At 42.6% G+C, this 20,913-nt stretch overlaps 1 long non-coding RNA gene across 1 annotated transcript in view; it reads right to left on the bottom strand.

Moving 5' to 3' along the window:
- The window catches only part of LOC146870197 (uncharacterized), a 125,998-nt gene extending 105,963 nt beyond the window's left edge, over positions 1–20,035 (bottom strand). Inside the window, exon 1 of the long non-coding RNA XR_014959352.1 lies at positions 19,914–20,035. This is a non-coding gene — a long non-coding RNA (uncharacterized LOC146870197). The remainder of the gene's footprint in view (positions 1–19,913) is intronic.
- Positions 20,036–20,913: the final 878 nt, after the last annotated feature.

Below are 20,913 nucleotides of genomic sequence, written 5' to 3'. Positions count from 1 at the left end.
TGAGCGGTTGCCAGGTGGAGGTCATCTCATCACCTAGTTTGTACGGGTGAGTTGGACCTTGCTTCAAGTCTATATTTATTTATTTGTTCTTATAATTATGACTGAGCGTTTTTGGTTTCACTCCCAAAATTATCTCGTTATCTAGGTGCTGTATGTTTCGCTGAAGAGACTTGCACTCTACAATCAAGTTGAGGGTGCTCTTCATATCCTTTGTTACGTTGTTTTCTTCCCTGCAGTAGCTTCTAGGTCCTGATGAAAGCCTAGCCTAGTCAGGCGATATGGCTGAAACATGTCGACCACATTCTTTCACGTTGCTTCACTGATCAGACCAGATTAGTGTTGCCCCCCCTTGCTTTTTAATCCAACATCGGGACGGCTTTGTCTAACAGAAGTCTTCCGGCCGTCCCGTCACTTGTTTTAAACACTTACTTTTTTCACTACCACCAGCACTGCAATCCCCACTCACCTTAGGCTCATTTGTGGATTTATTCCATTGTCTAGTACTTATCAATCATAACACTAAGGACTCATATCTCACATAAGGGCGCTGCCTGCCCCTAGAGATTATGAGATTTTCTTTGGGATGAAAATCCCATGTGATGGGGTTAGTTACCCACGGTGATTACTTGACCTTGGTTTTGGAGCTTCCTCTAGTTTCACTACGTACATTAGTCATTCCCTCCTCACCCTACATACCACCTATTTCTCTTTACCATTAGACCTCAGGATTTCTTTTGTGTTATATGCCCGTTGTAACAACATCAATTCAGTAACCGTTTTGGGGAGCACCCTCTCGATGGAATCGCCGTGTGCACGCATCAACATTCACAGAGGTGGATGTGGTCAGGTTTTACCTAAGTGGTTTGGGTTCATACACTGAAGTAATAAATGTGCGCAGCTGATTAGAGCCGTCGTAATCCCTGACTCTCATAGCCATGCCGGCCAGTACCTGTCTAATGGTCTATGCATTGTCCACACTGCGCCGCTACATTATGATAGTCTATCTTTTGGTGAGTCCGTGATATGTACTGTGATACATAAGCCCATTCAGCCTGTCCCTCACTAATAAGTGTAGCCTCAGTCTCGCATTTTCCACATATATCTTACGTATAGAAGTCTGGGCAGTGGTCTAGTGGCTGTGCCCGGTGTGGACTTCGCGGTCTTTAAGTCTACAGGTCATTAATATGATTTACATAAGAGTATACCCGCAGGCCTGGAAATGTTGCCTCTCACCGGGCCAGGATCGCAGTCACACTTCTTATATCTTACCACCAGTGACAGTCGTCTCAATCCGAGACCGGGCCGACGTCCAAGTGGTCACCTGATTTCCTGCTGGTAGGTATTTGTTCCCAGCGGTCAAGTGCCGTCCCAGAGGCCAGCACTCTACTCTTGTGAGTTCTTCACGAGTTTGCCAAGTTTTTAGTGTCCTTGATGCGATACCCAAAGTTCGCAGTGTGTACTCTGCCAATCATTTGCCTCACATGTCTGCATCAGCAATGGTGGATCTGGTATTCGCATTCCTTATGTATTTCCTGCATTTTTGGGTGTCTCAATCGGAGTCTGGGTCTGTATCTTTACGGCCCTGCGACTTTCTTTTGGCGATTGTCTTCTTTATGTAATCTTGCGCTGTCTTCGACGTCTGCAGTATCGCCACTTGCCCTTCGCAAGTTACTCGCAGTCTGGCTGGATAGAGCATTGCATATTTGATGCCCAGTTCCCGTAATCTCTTTTTGCAGGGTTGAAGGCTCTACGTGCCGCATGAACTGCCATTGTGAAGTTCAGGTAAAATGACACGTTAATGTCCTGGTAGGTGACTTGCTGCTTCTCCAGAGCCAGCCGCCGGATCACATCCTGGTCCCTGTAGTTGAGGACACAAGCAATTATCGGTCTCGGTGGTGTGCCCGGTGGAGGTGTAGGCACCAGCGATCGGTGGGCTAGCTCAATGATCAGCACCAAGGAGAAACTGTTGGTTCCAAAAACAGTACGTAGCATGTCCTCCACATACGTTTCCAGCTGTCTGGTATTGGTGCTTTCAGGAATTCCCGTAATGCGAACATTATTGCGGTGTGACCTCGCCTCTAAATCTTCGGCCCTGTTTTTAATGACCTCCAGGATCTTCTCCATCTCTGCGCATTTACGTGTTGTAGAATTGGATTCATCTTCCATTGCAGTTATGCGGTCCTCCACTGAATCTAGTCGTTCTCCCTGTTTATCCAATTTGGCAAATATGTTGTCAACTCTTTGGGTGAGTGTGTCCAGTTTCCCGTTGATAGCTTGGAGGCTTTGCTGTATAGCTTGTAGGGTGGTTTCCATGGTTTCGTTTGTCATTTGCTCCATGTCCAATTCAGTGTCTGAGTGTGCTGTTGCGCCTTTAGGATTGCGCCTTGTGTCGAAGGAGAGTTTAGGCTCTTGTCTATCCGGTTTACCCATGATATTAGCAGGTGTGGGAGAGAAGTGGGAGCTGTCATCAATGGTCTGCCCGCACTTTCACTGTGTAGTGGGGTGTGCGGCGTAGTAGTTGGTGTTGTTGCTGTGATGCTGTAACGCAGGGACAGGGTATCCATCTGTAGCGTATGTCACCGCAGTTTTCCTGATCGTCACTATATCTTTGATAAGGCGGTAACTCGTGGAGATGCGGTGTGGCAATGGAGGTCAATGCGCAAACAGCGTGTATCTGGATGTCATAGGCGGGACCACAACCCTGCCGACCGGTCATGTGCTGTATAATTGTCCAGCTAGCATGAGGATCTGCGGAACTGGTGTGCAGGGCATAAGCAATGAGGGTGTGGTGCAGTTTGGCAGCGGTCCCACGTTGGCCTCGGCATTACCGGTAGCTCCGTAGTGCACCGTGATGCGTCTGACCTAGCCAACGTTCTGCTCGTAGCCCGTAAGGTTCGACAGGGATTTCCTCCAGGACTCTCGTTGGGGTCACAGGCATTCACCACGGCGAGGCACAAGGGGCTGAGTAGGCGCCATTCCTTGGCACGGGTGTTGGCAAACGGGTACCGCAGAGACAGCCAGCCAGGGCACGTGGACGGCGCAGGGGAAGAGATCATATTCATAGAGGGTTTCACTTGAGGTGGTGGCGGGACAGCATCGGTGCGGGATTTGCGTGTCACGGCGCCAAGTGGGTCTCTCTTGTTTCTGGAATGTGGGTGGCTTGGTGTTATGTAGCAGTAGGGTATGGCTGGAGTCGCTCTGCGGGGAACTCGCTGCACTTGCCTGAGTAATGACGGCCCACGTCTCGTGCCGTGTGCCAGATCGTCTTCCTCTAGAAAGCCAAGCGCCGAGTCTTCAGTGTTGAGGCACTGGCGGATGGAGGGGAGTGCATCCCGGTCAACATTCTCCGGTGTCTCTCTCAATCCCGGCACCGTTCCGCCATTTTGAAAGTCGCTGACCTGTGCCTCATGTTGTGTTGCGGTGATGTGTCCCAGGATAAGCAGGTACCCCAAGTAGTGGCAGCAGCGTGCAGCAAGCAGTGTGGGCTCTGATCAGTCCGTCCCCGGTTAATTATCAAGTAGTTTGGTGGCGCAGGGGTGTTCACTCGCCCATTAAATATTCAGCATACACCGCCGCCATCTTAGGTCTGGCGGTGGAAGTTACTGCGCCTCACCCTCGGACCGATTTTCTCCTTGTGCGAAATTTAGTTTTTAGATTTAGCTCCGTCTGCTTGTCACGCATCCATTCCGATGCAAGGGGCAGCATTTTTTGTACATCACTGTTGCCCAAAACAGCAGTTTAATGTCGGATATTGTCCCCGACCGGCGTAGCAGCCTCAAGGTGCAGCCATTGCGCAGCGCGCCCTCCCCAACTATATTCATATTACTCATAAATTCCTCTGCCACTGATTTCTGTTGATTGTGTTCTTGCGAGAGAATGTAGACCACATTTGACATCACTCTGTTTAATCATTCTACAGAACATAGCATTTGTATGCATTAAATCAAACAAAATACTTTGCCCCCATTTTAAGTTATATTCTCAACTGTCAGTTTCTTCACTAATGGAATCCTACATTTTGCTTTGGATTTGGCTGCATTTGTCAGGAATACTATACTGTCAAATTAATAAAAAGTGATAGCTAGTTTTTAGTGTAAGAGCACTTTTTACTTATTGAAATTTCTATTGAGGGCCAGTGGCGGCTCCTCTGCTGAGGTGGAGGAGCGTAGCCCCACTGGTCTTAGAGCACTGAAAACGGGAACAATAAAATGATAATAACAAGGTTATTATCATTTTATTTTTTGTTGCTGTGGAGCTGGATTAGGGCAGGGTGGGGCTGGTGGCTCTGGGAGGAGGAGCGGACTATGCACACTAAGGGGCCGATTATAATCTCCCTAGGAAATCCCTCCGTACAACTTGGATCCGGAGGGCTTTCTTAGCAAATTGCGATGTACCCATATGGTGACGGACTCGGTTCGCTCAGACTCCCATTGAACTCTACGGGAGCCTGCAAACCGAATGCGTACACAGGCACCCATGGCAAAAAAAGGGGTGGGTGGAGAAAAGCTTACACCCTGTGCCCGCCACACTGTGCATGCATGGAAAAGAGGGACCCATGAGTACCTCAATGGGACCGATTCGGAGGGCCCTAGGTGAAGGGTGGCCAGCTACAGCCCCCCGAGTCCAATCTCGCTGAGAATGATCGATACGGCTGTCCGAATCGTGCATCGTACTTGCTTGTTCGGAAGCAGGCTCCATTGCACGGCACAATTCGGCTGCGGACGAGTCGGACTGACAGGACCGGGTTCGTAAACGATGCGGTCGACACTGACGAGATCTTCGCATCGTACTTGGTTGTTCGGAACAGGGGTAGATTTGGTCGGAAAGAAAGAGTCGGATGTATCAAGATTACATTTTGTGAGTCTATAATAGCGAGATTTATGATTTGCTATTATAGACTCGAAAAATACAATGTATGTAGGTTTCGCAAATAAAATTGTGATTCCTACGCATTCCTTATTTGCAAGCCACAAATTGCAAGTTCCAAATAAGGAATGGTATCCCATTCATTCCTATGGGCCTAGTGGCCCATAGGAATGAATGGGAATTGAATGCGCAATTTGCCAGTACCCAATAGGTAACTCAAATTGCGCATACAATCTTAAGGGTGCAAGGCTGCCAAATGGACACCCTTTGCACCCCTGAAATTTGCATGTGTGCACACGTGGCGCACATACATGCCCAATGAGCATGTATGTACCCCACATGGCACCTGGAAAATGCAAAAAAGTGAATTTTTCTTGAAATTCGCAAATTACCACCAACTTGAAGGTGGTGGTAATTTGCGATTCCTTAAAGCAAGGTTGCAATTTTTTTTTGCTTCCTGCATTGCATTTAAGGAATCGCAAGTTGCGATTCCCTATTTTGCAAAAACCTTTTGAGATGATATGATACATCCCAAAAGGCTTTTTCTCATTCGCAAACGGGCCAAATACGCTTGATACATCTGGCCGAAGGATCTGAATCAGATTTGTCCGTTCTGGAACCCGTCTGGAGGCCTTCCTAACGAGATCGTAATTGGCCCCCAAGTGTGCATGACTGCTTTGCTGGACGGCTTGGCCGGATTAAACAGTCATGCGCAATTTGCATATTCCCCACCAGGCTGTAATGGGCAGCCTGGTAGGGAATATCCACGTGGTCAGACCAATAACAACACCGCATTGTGATTGGCTTAGAGGAGCCTGGGTGCTTCCTGGTTCCGGGACTGTGGGGGAGAGACAGCGGGAGACTGGAGGTAAGTGGGTTTTTAAAAATATATTTTTCAATCCCCCCATTCCCCCTTACCCCGGCACCCCGTTCCCTACCAGCCTCCACTTTTGAGGGCATCTCTGTGCTCTGCTGAACAGGATCCTCACAGTGTACTGTTTCAGAAGGCAGTGTTTAGAGTTGCTTTCTGGTTGTTGGTTAGCCACATTATTTTTAGTCACCTGGCCCATGAAGAACCTGACCTATGAATGGTCAGTAGTTTTTTTCAGATTGGAAAAGTGTAGGGTTGCATATTTTGAAAAGAAGGTCATATTGATATTTACAATTTGGCCTGTTGTTACTCTTGCTTTTTATGGGACTGACTGTGATGCACAGCCAGGCAATAATATTGGAAAAACCTGTTTGATCAATTTTGAGATGTCTTGATATCTCCAACCAGGGCTCTAATTCCTCTGGTTGTTAAGAAAATGTTTCCAATGTGCAGCCAGGGAATATGCTTGCCAAAACCTACATCATCATTTTTGGGATGCATCTTAAGCTTGAAAGTGTGTTAGCTTCATGTTATGTAGGTTTTGCTGAGCAGTCTTTAATGTTTCCCTGGATGTTGAAAGGAGTGTATAATGTATGTAAGAATATTGTGATTTGATGGTCGATTGTATGAAACCTGATTTATGGAAACATTAAACAGCTTTACACTTTCTACGATTGAAGTTGTTTGTGATTTTCTGTTTGTTCGTTAATGGCATATTTGACTATTTGAAAGGTGAAGCTGCTGCTCGATGTGCACTCATTTGGACACTATTTCAATATGGCTAAGTTGTGGGTATTATTTGGATTTTAAAAAAATGTTTTCCCATTTCAGTATGGCCCATTTTTGTTAGAAAATCCCAACTCAAATTCTATCAATGCCTTTTGTAAAAATAAATACAGTCTTTTCCCAGAAATGCTGGAACGAAATTCAGTCAATCAATCAGGATTTGTAAAGCGCTGCAACTCACCCGTGAGGGTCTTGAGGCGCTGGGAATGCTATCTGTTTTATGGTGATCTTGTTCATTCAAACAGCCAAGTCCTGGGTCCTTTCTTGAATTACTGGAGCATTGGGGTGGTCCTGAGGTGCAGGGGAAGGTTGTTCCAGGGTTTTACTGCAAGGTGTGAGACAGACCGTCTTCCACTGTTGGCTTGACAGTTTCGGGGATGTCTGTTAGGTGGAGGTAGAAGGATTATAGGTGACAGGTTGGTTGGAGGAAGTTTATGCTTTTGTTGATATACGTTGGTCTCGCGTTGTACAGGGCCTTGTGTGTTTGCGTCAAATCTTAAACTTGCATCTCTACTGGGTAGGGAGCCAGTGTAGCTTCTTGAGGTGGGGTGCGATGTGGGTCCGTCTGGAGAGGTCAATGATGAGTCTTGGAGCTGAGTTTTGTATTGTTTGTAGTCTCTTCAGGAGGTGTGAAGTGATTCCTGCATAGAATATGTTCTTTTAGTCCAGCCTGCTGGTGATGAGAGCCTGCGTGATGGTCCTTCTTGTGTTGACTGAGAGTCACCTGAAGATCTTTCAGAGCATGCGTATGGTGTGGAAGCAGTCGGGTGAGACTGCTTTACCTGTTTCTTCATTAATAGTTTGCTGTTCAGGATGGTGCGCAGGTTGTTGGTGTGGTCTGTTGGGCGGGAGAAGAGCCAAGTTCAGCAGGCCACCATGCGTCGTTCCATGCCGAGGTGTTGGTACCAAAGATGAGCACTTCCGTCTTGTCCATGTTGAGTTTGAGACAGTTGTCCTTTATCCACTCAGCAACGTTCATCATGCATCTGTAGAAGTTTGCTCTAGAGGTAGAGGGCTCTTCTGACAGCGACAGAATGAGTTGGAATGTAACGGAATTTGATGTCCAATTCTTAATGGGAGACTTCGTCTTCTAAATGCATGCTGACAAATTCATAGTGTGTGATTGGGAAAGGCTTTGCAAATACGACCAATATGCTTTTTTGAGAGTTTAACACATTTGCAAGGACGTTAGACCTTGCAGAAGTTACATTCCCTTATCTTTAATGTCACTTACAACTGCGGAAATGTTTACACCAACTATAAAATGTTCAGTCATACCACATAACTTAGACATGTCAAAATTCATTAATTCTGACCTGCAGTGCTTACACCTTCTCAGGGTGTAAGGCAGACGAGTAGAAAACGTTTAAATAATCTAGTCTACAGACTCTAGTTAAATGTATGTCTTTAGAAATATAATCGTGAGACGTTCGTTCATCACATAGCTCAGATATAAATAGAATCAAGACATGTTAAAATTAAATTCATAGCCAGAGTCAGAATTATTTCACTTATATTGAACATAATTAAGTGTATTTGCTCTTGATTGGAAGATGGTTATTTTCAATGAAGAAGAAAGACAGGCCCTGATTCACAAAGGCACTTACCTGTAATATTTACGAATGCGGAGTATCCGCCCTCGGGGCCAAAACTTTGTGCTCGTAACTTTACTACACATAAGTACCTTTATAAAATAGGGCCCACAGTGTTTTATATCGCTTGATTTCATGCCTGTATGCGTTTGTGCGCACCTATAATCTAAGGAAAAATGACACGCCACTTCATTACTCGGCAACCGATTTATGTGGATGTTTCATTTAAACAGTGTGAGAAGAGCACATCATGTTGGTTGCACGCAATCCATCCATACTCCTACACTGTGGCATTCCTTCTCGCTAATATATGTAGTAAAGCACACAAGGCTTACAACCTTACACTTCATCAAGGTCGCATTGCGGAAAAAGCTGCTCGATAGGACAACGTGCCAATGCGAACTAAGGGTCAGATGTACGACCATAGCATTTTGCGACACGCAAATTGCGCCAAATTGCGAGTTGCAAAATGATAAGTACAACAGTGTCTGAGACACTAGTTTTGCAATGGTGTGTCTGGGCTAGAGTTTGAATTTCCGTTATTTGGGATAAAATCCAATTGATACAAGTAGATCCGGTTGATGTTTGTATTTTTTATTCTTGTTGGTAGCTTCAAACGAAAAAAGGATGGCACAGCCAACACGTGTTTCGCCCCCTAGTTGGCCATCAGGCCTGGGGCTTCCTCAGGGCTGTACATAGAAAATGTCAAACCAAGGTTGGATAAGGACATGGTGTCGTAAGTCATGTGTATATTATGTACATAGTGAAGGTGATTAGGAAGAATTATTTAATCGTAGGGAGACGCAGCGTTGGAAGAAAAAAAGTAAGTGTGGGAAGAGAGAATGAAGGTAAGGTGGGAAAGGGATCAGGGTAAGCATGCGGCAGATATGGATAAATTTAAGGAAACAAAGTGTGTTGCATGAGTAACAGCGGTTTAGTCAGTGAGAGAGACAGAAATATAGTTAAAATATGGTACAGAGTGTAATCGGTTTAGAGGGAGAGGATAAGCAGTTGTGATTAGATAGTGAGAATTAGAACACGAAAGGTGGGTATATTTAGTGGGGAGTATTCGACAAGTTTCAGTTGAAAGCACATTTTACAATTATAAACAGTACCCGGTATATGTTTATGCGGAAGAAAACATAATATGAGTTACATTGTAATCAACAAACGTTCATATGGAGAAAGAATATAAGAGGAAATGTGGATCACATAGTAGCATAATAAGCCATTTAAGTCAGCATTAGAAATTAACATGGCATAGAGCAATTTCAATGTTCAAAATGGAAATTACGCGATTTCAAAGGACGTGTAGAATCAGTTATTAACAGTTTTGAAGAGAGTAATGAATAACCACAGTCGGTGTTGCGAATTATTGTTTAAGAACATAGTGTTATCGAAAAGTAGAATGAAAATATAGTTACAGTTGGGATTTTTGAGAAGGCCGCATCCGGTAACCGGGTCAAGCACGAAATGAGGGAGGAAGGGTTCGCATTAGTCTTTGGAAAGAATGGAGATTTGGCGCCAAGAATGAATAAGTGACTTCGTATGGTATAAGGTACTGGTGCCTCCTGGGTCGCATGGTCTGTTCATAATTATTGTTTATTAAAAAGGAATTGTGGCAAGGTATATGAAAAGTATGTTGCGCCAATATTGTGAATCAGTGACCTCGTGAAGTGTGAGGTACTGCTGTGTCATGCGTCATAGGATATGTGTAGACATTTTAACGAGTGGGGATAAGGGGGCATTTAATTTCACATTTGAAAGTTTGGATGGTGCAGGTAACGGTTCATTGGTAGTGCAATTTGTATAAAATGAGTAGGAACTAGTTAATAAGGGTGCAACTATTGCCGAGTGAGAGCGGTGCTTTTAGGTGTTTTTAAGGCTTATAAGTGTTCGAAGCCGCACGTGGAAGTTTATCTATACGGGGTCCAAGATCGTGTTAAAATAGATGTGAGGCATACGCATGCTCTAGACAATAAAGTGAGCAAGTGCGAAATGAAAAAATAGGCAGGCTCAGGATTTCCTTACCGGGTGTTCAGGTAATTCGGTATTTTTTAACGAGGGTTTATAAACCCGAAGATTTCTAAAATGCGGAGAAAGCACAAGGGGGAAAAAAGCAAGGAAACATGTAAGCGGAAGGCATTTTTCTATAATGCTGGGTGACAGGGAGGGGGAGCGTGGGAAGGAGTCCCTTACCTCTGGTCTCGGCTAATGCCAGGTGCTGCAGTTGTCCAAGTCGTGGTAGTAGTGACAGCTCGAGGTAGCGAGCAGTGAAGAGGAGTCATGTGAGGGAACTTCCGGTTCATAACCCGGAAGTGAACGGGTGCTTTGGCTGAGCGCCATATTGGGTTGGGGATTTACATCGGGATTGGCGGGATTAAAAAATAACGATCATCAGTTATTGTAGGAACTGAATAAAGGTGAAAAATAAAGGGCGAGGAGAGAGTAAATATAAAGATTTTTAGAGATCAATAACAAAAGAAAGTAAGTGAGTGTGTCAGGCATTGTGAATCACTTGAAACAATATGCTAGAAAATTAATATAAGAATTATTGACAGCACATATATCCATAGACTCTGAAAAACAGAATCTATAGACAGGACGGTGGGCAGAGTTGTGTTAATTCACACAGAGGCGCCCATTAAGCACAATGTATGCTATCAGGTATCCGTACATATTATTGTATATTCTGAAAAAATAACGATCATTAGTTATTGTAGGAACTGAATAAAAGTGAAAATAAATGGCGAGGAAAGAGTAAATATAAAGATTTTAGAGATCAATACCAAAAGAAAGTAAGTGAGTGTGTCAGGCATTGTAATCACTTGAAACAATATGCTAGAAAATTAATATAAGAATTATTGACAGCACATATATCGGACATATAACTGCGGAAATGTTTACACCAACTATAAAATGTTCAGTCATACCACATAACTTAGACATGTCAAAATTCATTAATTCTGACCTGCAGTGCTTACACCTTCTCAGGGTGTAAGGCAGACGAGTAGAAAACGTTTAAATAATCTAGTCTACAGACTCTAGTTAAATGTATGTCTTTAGAAATATAATCGTGAGACGTTCGTTCATCACATAGCTCAGATATAAATAGAATCAAGACATGTTAAAATTAAATTCATAGCCAGAGTCAGAATTATTTCACTTATATTGAACATAATTAAGTGTATTTGCTCTTGATTGGAAGATGGTTATTTTCAATGAAGAAGAAAGACAGGCCCTGATTCACAAAGGCACTTACCTGTAATATTTACGAATGCGGAGTATCCGCCCTCGGGGCCAAAACTTTGTGCTCGTAACTTTACTACACATAAGTACCTTTATAAAATAGGGCCCACAGTGTTTTATATCGCTTGATTTCATGCCTGTATGCGTTTGTGCGCACCTATAATCTAAGGAAAAATGACACGCCACTTCATTACTCGGCAACCGATTTATGTGGATGTTTCATTTAAACAGTGTGAGAAGAGCACATCATGTTGGTTGCACGCAATCCATCCATACTCCTACACTGTGGCATTCCTTCTCGCTAATATATGTAGTAAAGCACACAAGGCTTACAACCTTACACTTCATCAAGGTCGCATTGCGGAAAAAGCTGCTCGATAGGACAACGTGCCAATGCGAACTAAGGGTCAGATGTACGACCATAGCATTTTGCGACACGCAAATTGCGCCAAATTGCGAGTTGCAAAATGATAAGTACAACAGTGTCTGAGAAACTGTTTGCGATTCCCAATGGGGTCGCAAATTGCATGCCTCATGCATGTTAATGAGGCTGTCACAATTTGCGACCCCATTGGGAATGGCTAACACTCCCAGGGATGGTGGCGGGGTGGGGTCAGCAGACCACCATGTCTGGGACTGCTTTTAAATAAAGCAGTTTTAAAAAAAAAATGCAGCCCGTTTTCCTCTGAGGGCGGGCAGTGGTCCCTGGGACCACTACCTGCCCTTAAAAAATATTTACACATGCATTTCCGAAGGGCAAGGGTCCCCTGAGGGGACTCCTTTCTGTTTGCGAGTGCCTTACCACCCTTCTGAGAAGGGTGGTAAACTGCCAGTGCTTTGTAACCACAATTGCGGTCGCAAAACATTCTTACATAGGTGTTGGACTCGCTGTTAGAAAGGGATGCCCTTAGAATGCCCCTTCCTAACAGCGAGTCGCTAACCCTATTTTGTGAGTCACTAAATTTATTAGCGACTCGCAAAATAGGGTTGGTACATGGGCCACACGTTTTTTGCGGTCGCCAATGGGCCTAAAACCCATTTGGGACTACAAAAAACGGTTGTACATCTGGCCCCTAAATGATGACTAGCTTTTAGCTCACCATATGGCCCTGTACATTACAGGGCCAGTACACTACATTTGGAACAACAGCGACTCCTCTGCACATACAGCAAAACAATCAACGTAAATAAACAAAAAACACACACCGCTCAACTGCTTTTGTGGTTGTTGGCATTCTTCACCAGGAACCGTATTACATACAGAAACTTATTATCGGTGTGAAAAAAGGACTTATCAATTTTCACCACATTTGCTGGCACACAATGATTTTACTTTATTTTGACTGTTTTTTTCTAAATATGTTTCTCCACACTTGTAATTAAAAGATGGGATTATGTTTGAGGCAACATCTTTTATTTCACGTTTTCTATTACTTAGTTTGCGAAAACAATGCAAAATCAGTTTGCTCAAAAAAGTTGTGTTTGTGGACTGTCTTGGCATTAAAATATTTACAATTCACGAACATGGACTTAGGGGCAAATAAAATAGTGTTTCAATGCTAACCAAAGGCTTAACAATCTATTTTTCGTTGTTAGCCTAGTGCAAAAACCTTTCTGAAATCTAGAGAGACAAATCTTTTTGCACAATCCCACCTGCAAATGTAAGAAGAAAGTGCAAGGTGGCTTATACTGGTATTTTCACCACTAAAATGTTTCAATAGTATGGTCCCAAGTGCGTGTGTGTGTCAACGGTTTAATATTTTAGACATAATTTTTCTGGACTATTCCTGAAATGTATTTATAACATTTATTTTAGAATTGTTCGTGCTTGCCCACTGAAAACTACTTTTTTTCATGTATATGGTGTTTGTTCACGTTCTGCACATAATTTAGTAAGTATGTACATACTGAAAAGGAACACACATTTTGAAATATCCATCAGAGCACAGACAATGGTTTAATGTTGTTTAATTTATATATTTTTTAAACTGCCTTGAATGGAAAACTAAGTGCACATATTTAGCTCCTAAAATGCATGCTAGATTAGTAGAAATTACAATAAAAATGTGTGTTCCTCGCTACATCCCTAATTGAGAACAAATGCTACATTAATCGTTCATGGTCGGTATGAAATGGCAGCCCAAGCACATTATAGACAGTCAGATGTAATAATGATTGGCAGTACAAGGAACTTGCAAGAGCACATTCAGGACTGCACTAAAACATTACTCATCCTGGATAAACGTATTCGTCTGTGCTGGCACTAGATGGGAAAGTTAGCAAGGAGCATATGATCAAAAACAGAGAGAGAGAGAGAGAGAGTGTGAGAGAGATGGACAAGGCAGAGAAAGTGTTTGAAATGGGACACTGGTAGAGGGGACCTAACAACACACCTAGACCCAGATACTCACTCACTTAACTAATTACCTTACTATGAACTAGCTGACACATCAGAACTAGTGACTAGTGTATAGTAGGAGCATCACACCACAACCAGAATACAATAAGGCACTGTGCTCCAATCCAAAAGTACTGTGTTACTGGCATTATGAGGGTATTAGTATATTTACAAATTCGATGCAGGTCACCTCAGTATGCTCTCTAGGCATTACACATATGAATATTGAGGGATGGTTAAGTGACAAAACATAAAAAGTGCATTGAGTAATCATTTATCAATTTAAAGCAGGATGGCAGGATATATATTTACATTAAATTAGCATAAAACATGTTTTGTTCCAATATTTTAGTTGACAACAAAGAAATGATTCTTTTTGCATCGTTCTTGTGTTGTAGCATTTGCTAGATGTGTTCCTAAAAGTTCACTGTGAAGAATGGGTTTATTGTTTAGGTTCTTATGAAAAATTGGGTTACTGGTTGAGAGGGTGATACCTTACTCATGCAGCAACCCCATTTCTGGTCAGGGTGAAACACAAGCAAACTTCAAATGAACCTGTGCTCAACCCTCTGGTAGCTTGCCATAAAAGCAGACAGGCTTAACTTGGAGGCAATATATAAAGTAGTTTACAACACTTCAAACAGTAATATAGTGAAAATACAACACAAGATGAATTCCACACCAGTTTAGATAAATAGAGTCAAATCTTAACCCTGTCGGTAGAACTGGAGATATACAATTGTAAAGGTTAAGATAAAATTAGAGTCAAAAGGCCCAAAGTACCAACTCAAGGTATCTGGTCATGTTGGACCAGAACAAAGTCACAAGTTCAGACCAACCGCAAGAGAGCACATGCTGGGCACAGGACCAAGATTGACCTTTTGAGGATTGTACCTTATGTCTTTGTTGCGCTGCTGGCATGGCTTTGCTTTGCAAGGATTCACTTTGTCCGGCATAGGTTCCGGTGAAGTCACAAGGCTTTGTGGGACTTTGCATCACTCTGCATCGGTTTCAATGAGGTTAACAGCCATGCTGCAAGACTGTGTGAGGCTTTGCATCGATTCGCGCTGCTTTGTGATGCTTCGTGTTCGTTCAGATGAAGCTTGCAGCTGTGCGGTGAGCCTTTGCGGGGTTTTTCATCGCTTTGAGTTGGTTCCAATGAGGCTGACAGGTATGCAGCAAGACTTTACAGAATTTGCATCTTTTCACATTGCTTTGAGTCAGTTGCAATCAAGCTTGCAGTGTGCTACAAAGCTTCGCCCTACTTTACGATGGATTTGGTGGAACCTTCACTTAGGCCAGGAGGAGTTCTCTCTGATGTCAGCCTAGGGCCCAGGACCTTGGGTAGCATCACTTTGTCGTGTAGTTTCCCCTAATCAGTAGGAACTGCACATTTGCGAACAACATAAACTTAGGATGGTGCCAGACTGATTCCATCTATCCCCGCAGGATATGCTGTCCCTTAGACCAGCTAGCTCACAGTGCCAACGTTAACCCCCCCCCCTGAGCTTAAATAGGGAGTGAACTATTCTGGCAACTACTGAACATGACAACCCTGTTTCTTCAGGAATTGTTGTGACGGACTGATTTTTCCCTTAATCCAATGCAGGAATCAGTGAGAAAGTATCGTAGGCAGTTACATTGGCTCCCGGATTGAGGCGAGAATCAAGTTTAAAGCACTCTGCCTGACCCATAGAGCCATAAACAACAAAAGGCCCAGTAAGATCAGAAATCTGGTAGGCCTATATCTCCCCAATAGAAGTCTGAGGTCAGGCTCTGAGCGCCTGTTAAAAATCACTAGAATAAAAAGGGCCAGATGGGGGGAAGAGCGTTTTCCCACCTGGTGCCCAAGCTATGGAACTCACTTCCGTGAGAGATGAGATTCATAGCATCAGAGTCATCTTTCAGAAAAAAACTGAAAACCTGGTTGTTCAATGAGTGTGAATAACTTCCTCTTCTCTCGAATCACAGTGTCTCATGCCTAGCGCTGGGAGGCCTTCGGGTAGCCATGCGCTCTACAAATCCTCATAACATAACTTGTGCTCTCTTTCGCTCAGAGGAATATATAAAGAATACCCCAAGGGACGTTTTTCATAATATTTTGAGCCATAGTGATTCTTAAATAGAAGATATGTCCAGCAATGATTAATAGACAAAAATTATAAGGAGTGTCAAAACAGTGAATAAAACAAAAGAGCTCCACCATCTTGTTGAGACACATTATATATGCATACATATACAGTATTATAACAATCTAGCATACTTCTACAATGCAAAACCTAACCTACGTGTCTAAGGTGTAAATGTATGGTCTGCCAACAAAACCCCTTCTGAATGATCTAACCCCTTTACTTGGTGGGTGAGAATGTAGGACCCCGTCTTGTTCACAAACTGGACATCCCTCACGGGAATGTCAATCAGCAGCTAGTCAAAATCTTCAGCATGCAGGGACCCCTTGAAGTCAGCAGAAGTGTCTACTCTGATTGTGTTCTGAAACAAAAGATTATATAAAGAAAAGGGCATCCTTGCCTTGGGCAGTGATTGTGATCATGTCACCTATTGTTTGTATTCTGCAGATAGCTGTGACGCCATATGAATGCCATACAAAACACATTTGCATCATGCACGTGAACACCTTGTACATAATACCATGGCAGTATGATAGTGTTTACATGAAGTCTTTTTGTGTCAGCAAGGTCAGTGTTTCTTAGTACTTTACTCAAATCGTTGTAAATGCAAATGTGTGTCAAAAGTCAATGCGACAAAGGGAAGGCAACTTTAGGAAAGAACTGTGCACATGTAAAGTGCCACTATTTCTGACCAGGCCTAACTCGGGCACATGAAAACTTGGGGTCAGAAATTCACTCCAGCAGATGACAGCAGAGCTCAGCCACATCCTGTTGCAGGTCCAGGAAGGTCCTGTGCAGCAGGTCATCTGGGAAGTTGCAGGGAGGCCTACAGAAGTTGGTTTGTAGCTGTAGCTCACACAGGAGGCTAGTCAGCTGACCCCTAGAGTCACTAGGCCTGAGATGAAGGGAGGAGGTCTAGTCTTCCTTCTCAGCAAGCAGAGCAGGCTTCAAGCAGCAGGGTGTCCTTCCTCTGTATTATCCACAGGTCTAGGAGTGTACTGAAGAGTTGAATCTGATGGTCCAATATTTATACTTGGTGCCCGCTTTGAAGTGGGAGTAGCATCAAGAGTTTTTAATCCCAAAAGGTGGCTGGAATTTCTTTCTTCCCTGTCCTGGCCCCAACGTTCCTTGAAGCACAAAAGACTAGTTTGAAACTGTTTGTGAGTGAACTGAGGCAGAGTCTTTTTGATATGCAAGTGTGTTAGGTGCCAGCTCTGCCCCTTATTAAGTCAAACATGGTCCATCCTGCCAACACTTATTCCCCCTATGTCTTACTGTCTGGAAGTAATACATAAAGACTAACTGCCAGATACACCTAGTCATGTGGTCCAATACAAAAAGTCTGTTTACAACAATGTGCCTTAAGGAATTATTGAATATTATTTACTACCAGTAAATGTAAACATTAAATGTGAAATTTAGCTTTTAACAAAATATACCTTTAAAGATGATTTCCATGCCTCAGGTTTCGCTTGGAGACCTAAGCAAATTAAATATTTAGGTTTACAGTTTACCTCCTCTATTTCAGGTACAATTTCCCATTGTACAGACAATTGCATACAGAGAATATCTTCCTTGACCGCTTGTTGGCACCCTCTATATTTATCTTGGTGGGGCCGTCTAAATACCATAAAGATGATGATGTCTCCAATAGTTCTTAACACAATTTCTAATATTCCAGTTTCTCTCCCCCTAACATTCTTTACAAAAATTAATTCTATATTATCTTCCTTACATTGGAGCAACAAAAAATCACGTATGTCCTTATCAAAATTGATTTGTCCAAAGTCAGAAGGTGGTGTCAATTTTCCTGATTTTCCTACATATCACAAATCTTTTTTACTTCGCCAAGCTTCAAGGTGGCTAGCCGAATCCACTGTGGATTGTCCCCTATGGGCTGGACTTGAACGATTTTTTATTTCCCCTTTTTCATTTCAAGAATATTTATCTTTCTCTCGTAAGCCATAATCTCTATCTACTCCCATACTTAAACACACATCAAAGAATTTGAATTCCAACTCTCTGTTAGATCCTATGGATTGGACTTCCTTCTCCGGTTCTACAATATGGCATAATAATATGATTTTGTATGTAACAAGCCTTTGTATTGGAAATCCTGGAGGCAAAAAGGTTTGATATGGATAAATCAACTTTACATACAAGATGAGATTATGTCTTTATCACAAGTTAGTAGACTTTTTGACCTACCTACATCTTATCTCCCTAAATATCTCCTTTTGAAACAAGCCATCTTAAACGCTTATGTCAAACACACACCCTCAAATTCTTCCAATGGTCATACTTCCTCTGCAACCAACAATTTACATACTCTTCTACATGTTAATCCCAAAGCCTCTGTTATTTATAACTATTTGCATACGACAGATATAACACATAAACAAACAAAGGTGGAGCTATCATGAGAGCATGATTTGGAAGTTTGTTGGCCAATGACGTTGTGGAACAAAATATGGACTCAAATTAGGAAGTCCTCCAGAGCAGCCAACACTACGCAGACACTTTTCTTTATATACAATAGACTTCTGTTATCCCAGGCTACTCTAAATGCACGACGCGCTGACCTCTCAGACACCTGCTGGACTTGCCTCTGTCCACATGCAGATTTGTACCATTTACTTTTTACATGTACGCTTGTCCACAATTTTTGGAAAATGATCTGGATTCAAATCAACTTAATTTTTGGCTCTAGTTATCCTTTATCTACTTCTCATATATTTTTGGGAAGCTTATCCCCTATTCGGACGGAGTCTGATTCCAACACAGAGATAATAGACTTATTGCTAGCAGTCGCTCTACAATAAACAACTAAAAATTGGGAGGATTTAATCAAATTATCATATCAAGCATGGTGGTACGCTGTTTGCTACAACCATAGGCTGGATACAACTTTTGTTTACTCTATTCATATGGCAACGAAACGCTCAAATTTATAGTTACCTATCACAATGTTCATTGATGCTAGTGCTAAACGTTCCCTTTCCCTGAGTCTAATACAACAGGAAGTCTCTAAACCTCCTTGACTTTCCTCAAGTTGATAGTATATTAATTAGTTACTTGTTACTTTACATTTTGCATTCAGATTTACTTTTGAATTGTAACCTCCTTTTATCTGCACTGATTATTTTGCATACCCTTGTTATCTTTCTATCTCTCAAGATATGTTAAACTGACTCATACATCCAATATTTTTGACTGTGAATTTTAGTTTAATTTATGAACTTATTTACTGTTTATATGGTCTTTTGTATTGTTACTTTGAGTTCTCTCAATAAACTTCTTTTTGAACTGGAAAAAAGTACATGTTTATCTTTTTAAATACGCTGCACCCTGCCCTCTGGGCTGCTCACGGCCTGCCCTAAGGGGTGACTTATATGTATTAAGTATTAAAAAGGAAGGTTTGGGCCTCGCAGAAAGTTACTTTTGCCAGCTTTGTCATGTAGTTCCTAAAACTGCATAGCATCTGTGCGTTTGTAGGTAACATAAACTAAGGGCTTTTAGCCAAGACTGATTCCGGACACCCCCAAAGGATATGTCAGCCTGTAGACCACCTAGCTCACAGTGCCAACATAATCCCCCGTAACCTTACCAAGGAGTGAATAGTTTCTGGCAACCATTAAACAGGACAAACTTGACCCTTCAGGGATCGTGGAAGCAGTACAGTTCTTTTCTCATAGTTAATCGTGCCCACTTAGTCTCAGAGAGATACACAGAATAAACATCAGGGACGTTTTCAATAAGCATTTATTGAACCAGCGTCATTCTAGTCTAAAACATGTTTGCTGTGACAATCATTAGACAGAGCAAATTAAAAAAATTACAAGCACCAACAGAGTAAATAAAAGGTATAATTCTACCATGGTGCTAAGACAGTGAATATATGCAGGCATATAAACTTGACAGTAATCGAGCGTACTCCTACGATGTGGACCCTACCTAAGTGTACCTATCGTGTATGTGGGAGTAAAGCCAAGAATCGCCTAGGAAAGAGCCAACCACATTACCTTATGAGGAGAATGAAGGACCCTTCCTTGGTCACGAGGTGGACACCCCACAAGGGATGTCAGACCGCTGCGAGTTGAAGCTTCAGCATGCCGGGTCCTCAGTGTCCTGTGTCAGCATGGAATCGTCTTGTCTGTTTATCTAGTGAAGGTGCAGTTCTTTTATACCACAAAGATAGCCTCAGGATTCCTACCACAATTCATATGTTGTGAGTACGATTATGCAAATGAGCCTAAATCAATAATTTCAACTATGCAAAGTAGTTCTGTCGCCCTAGGATGAAAATGGCCATGACTTTCCTACAGAGTATGTTAATCCTGTTATGTATGTCATGTGCAGGGGATTTTACTAAGAATCCTCCTGCATAATAAATGAGGCTAGTTTCGAGGAAACTAATCAACGTGTATTCAGCACATAACTGGGTAAAAGGTCAGTGCTAGAACTGTTATGCAGAGCAAGGTAGGACAAATGTAGGTAAAAGGTCGCTTTGCTACTTGGGCCTGGGTTGGGGAACATAACGGCTTGAAATGGCAGCTTAAAACTGAAGATGCACTCCGCAATGTCGGGCCTGAGACATAATTAAAAGGCTTCCTAAGTGTGTGTCACAATCACTGCTGCTGGCCCACTAGTAGCATTTAATTTGCAGGCCCTGGGTAAATGTAATATCACTTTACTAGAGACTTACAAGTAAATTAAATGTGCCAATTGGATGTAAGCCGATTTCACCATGTTTACATGAGAAAGCACTTAGCACTGAGTCTTCAAACATCAACAAAACTGGGTTCGGAATAGAGAAGGCTGATGGCAAAAGGTTTGGGGTGTCCCTGCCGAGAGGGTCAAGTCAAACAGTTTGGCTAAAAGCATTTTTAGTTTCGGCAAGATTTCACATCAACAGTACTTTAGAAAAGTACAATAGTAATGCAGAGGGACAGAATGGACATTGGGAGAGCACCATTCAGCCTTTTGTTTTCATATGTTTTCCATGATTTTCCATTGCTTGAA

The sequence above is a fragment of the Triturus cristatus genome, chromosome 1_1 (genome assembly GCF_964204655.1).
Source record: "Triturus cristatus chromosome 1_1, aTriCri1.1, whole genome shotgun sequence".
Lineage (NCBI taxonomy): Eukaryota > Metazoa > Chordata > Amphibia > Caudata > Salamandridae > Triturus > Triturus cristatus.
This window is presented reverse-complemented; position numbering and strand designations above follow the sequence as displayed.